The sequence below is a fragment of the Monodon monoceros genome, unplaced genomic scaffold, assembly GCF_005190385.1.
Source record: "Monodon monoceros isolate NGI ecotype Baffin Bay Population unplaced genomic scaffold, NGI_Narwhal_1 Super_Scaffold_12, whole genome shotgun sequence".
Classification (NCBI taxonomy): Eukaryota; Metazoa; Chordata; class Mammalia; order Artiodactyla; family Monodontidae; genus Monodon; species Monodon monoceros.
Window position 1 is genome coordinate 131035002 of NW_021703768.1, and position 3804 is coordinate 131038805.

Below are 3804 nucleotides of genomic sequence, written 5' to 3' on the forward strand. Positions count from 1 at the left end.
CACTGGTGTGGCCTCTCCCGTTGCGGAGCACAGGCTCCGGACGCGCAGGCTCAGCGGCCATGGCTCACGGGCCCAGCCGCTTCGCGGTATGTGGGATCTTCCCGGACCGGGGCACGAACCCGTGTCCCCTGCATCGGCAGGCGGACTCTCAACCACTGCGCCACGAGGGAAGCCCAAATTACCTGATTCTGATATAGTACTATAGTTATGCAAGATGTTAACACTGGGGCAGACTGGGTAAAATGTCCACTGATCCTCCCTGTACATTTCTTTCCAACTTCCTGTGAATCTATAATTAATTCAAAGTAAAAAGTTGAAGAAGATATTTAGTTATGAATATATAAGTATTCACACACATGTATGTGAAAACCCACCAGTTTGTTTTATTCTTCCCAGTTCATTATCGTTATCAGACCAACTGGGGATACAGATGGGTTCTAGGAGCTAAAATGAGGGGAGATGATCCCTTTCAGAGTGGTCTTGGGTCCATTTTTAAGGTTATGGTAAGTGGAGAGAGCTTAACTTAATAAGTTGAGACAGTGAATTTGAAACAGTTTATGGAGAAACTGCAGTTTGGTGTGACCCTTCCCAAATATTAAGGTGCATTAAGGGGAAACAGTGGACCATGCTGTGAGAGATTCTAATTTCGGTCTTCTATGTATCAGAAGCCTGCGTTTTAAATAAACACAGGTAATTGTGACATTTGTGGTTCTCTGGCCACATTTAGAACCACACGGATGATTGGACTAAAATCCTGCCTCTGCCCGCTCTTACTGAGTGAACTTCGGCAAGTTCCGAGTCTCATTTTCCTTATCTGTAAAAGGAGAGCAATGTCCTCCTAGGGTTAGTATGAGCTGGTGCTCAAGAAATAATTGTGATGTCACTGTTATCAGTATTGTCATAATCATTATACCATTAATGACATTGGCACACAGTAGGTCCCAGTGATGTCACGCTGGTAGTGTTGCACTAAGATGCATCTCATATATTATTTAGCACCAGCAGGGCTTTTGACAAATTGGGTTTGATGAGCTTGTAGACACATGAGGAGGCTTCTTGAGGAGTGTCACTGGGGAGAGTAGTGCTGGGCGCATGAGTTAAGGCCCTCGGTCAGGAGTACGGGAAGGTGTCACTGCCTGAGGTCGAGTGGGAAGTACATTCAGTTTGTTCACTTGGTGATTAACAGTCGGTATCACAGGCAAAGAAACTTCCTCTTGGGGGAGGCCTACAAAAGGTCCCCCAAATTTTGTAGCACAAACTGGGAAAATGTCAGAAACAATGTTATGTCCTATGGCATTAGGGGCATGTTTTCTTATATTCATTCATCAAATATTCCTGAGAACACACTGTGTACAAAGCTATGGGTGATGTACTGGGGGTACATTGGTGAAAAAAACAAATGTCATTCTGCCCTTGTAGGGCTTGTGATCAGGTGGGGGAGACAGACGTTGAACAGGAAATTGTATGTGTGATAAGTGTTACAAAACAGGAAGTGAGTATTCGTTGGAAGCATATAAGAAGAGGAAGTTGGGAGTTCCCTGGCTGTCCAGTGGTTAAGATTCTGAGCTTCCACTGCAAGGGGTGCAGGTTCTACCCCTGGTTGGGGAACTGAGATCCCACAGGCAGCGTAGCATGGCCAAAAAAAAAAAAAAAAAAAAAGAGGAAGTAACTTTGAAGGGGGTAACAGAGATGCTTCCCTGTGGACATGCTATCTAAGCTGATCTGAATAGGAAAGGAATCTGCCAAGACCATAGCTGCGGAAGAGTGTTTGCAAAAGAAACAATATACTGGAACACCTGGAGAGGGAGGGGACACAGGCATTTTGAGGAATTGGACAAGTTCAGCATGGGTGCCAGGCAGAGTATGAGGTGGGAGAAGAGGGTAGGTGAACATAAAGCATTTATGCCAGTGCCTGGCACAGTGGAAATAATAGGAAACAATGCCAACCTTTGGTATTATTATTTTTATTGTTAATTGTAAGGGCAGTTAGAAATCTTTGAGGGTTTAAGGTAGGGGAATAACTTGATGAGATTTTCATTTTAGGTTGTTTAAAGTCACTTCTTGAGGACTGTACGCTGGTGATGTGCTGAGAGGTGGAGAAACTCAGTTGCTTCTCTGCTTTCCAAGAGTATTCTAGCTGGGTCTTGAGGTGAGGTACATCACTCCTTCTCCGTGGTGCTAACATTCCAAGTCCAGGGAGCCTAACATGGATCCTGACATTGACCTTGTAGTAAAGTACCCCCTTTCCCTCCACCCCTTTTTCTCCCCTAGGATAGCTCCTGATCTAGAGAGTTTCTACTTGATCCTTCTTCACAAGTGGATTTCCCTTTGAATATGTGGAAGAAAGGACTTAGGCCAACTTGTAAATAAGTGAACTTACTGTCCACTTGGTGTCACTTGAAATTGACCATGGCCTGTATATTGTGCCCTCCGAGTGTCCTTCAGGCGGCTTAGCAGCTCCCTCTGGTTCCTTACAGAGGTCACGCCTGCAGCTCCTATTGGATATGACTAAATGGTATCCAAGGCCTAGAAGACACAATTATATATAACACTGTGCCCTCTGGCATGTTGCTGCCCGAGCTCTGTTCTATATCAGAGACAGTGGGTCTAAAACCCCATGACTGCTGACGTAACAGCAGATGGATGTGATAAGTCAGGAGTGACCATCATCCCGGTAAGTCAGGGGTGCCTTCTACACAGGGAATTATATCTTATGGATATGGTAACCTATGGGTATCCCAAGGTGTGTCTAATTGGGAAACAGAAAAACTATTAGGGCAAATACGGAAAAAAATATTGTAGAAAGAAAAACAAAAAGCTTAAAGGTGAGAGTATAAATAAGAATGTGGTGGATTTTTATCCTAACAGCATGGAGACATATTCACTTGCATTAAACCAAGGTAACAAGCTAAAGTCTAATCCAGAGAAACCCAAATATTTCTTTGAAATATGTGACATCCAAACCACAAAACAAGCAATGCAATTAAAAAAGGAAGGCAAATCAGGAAGAGATAGGAGTCTTTTCTTCTTAGGTTGGTTGGCTACATTCCTTTAGGACAGAAAACCAGGACAGAAATCCCACCTGGCCAGCCATGTCCTCTTAGGCTGCCGTTCATGTTTCTGATGACCAGCGACCTTTTTAGCCTTTACCTGTACTGACAAGAACCTTCTGCCACCACCTGGGAAGCCCCTAAGCAGGGGCAGCTGTGGCCAGACTAGCCTCTGCTGAGTTTCCAGGCCTCACCATAGTGGCATATAAAACTCCTTGGAGAATGACCTTGTGCCAGGGCAAGAGACTTACGTTCATCCTAGAGATTAGTAGTTACTGTCGCGCTTTTCTTAGATGGTTGAATCTGCCAGGTTCCACACAAGGAGGCAAAGGTATTGCCTCCATCAATCCATAAAATGGTGATAATTAATTTTATGTGTCAACTTGGCTGGGCCAGCGTCCACATATTTGGTCAAACAGTGTTCTGGATGTTTCTGGGAAGGTGGTTGTTTTTGTTCTTGTTGTTTGGTTGGGTTTCTTTGGATGAGTTTAACATTTAAATTGGTGGGCTTTGAGTAAAACAGATAACTCTTCATAATGTGGGTGGGCTTTATCCAATCAGTTGAAGGCCTTAATAGAGCAAAGAGTGACCTTCTCGGGAGGGGGGTGCTGGGATGAATTGGGAGATTGGGATTGACATATATACACTGCTATGTATAAAATAGATAATTAATGAGAACCTACTCTATAGCACAGGGAACTCTACTCAGTACTCTGTGGTGACCTAAATGGGAAGGAAATCCAAAAAAGAGGGG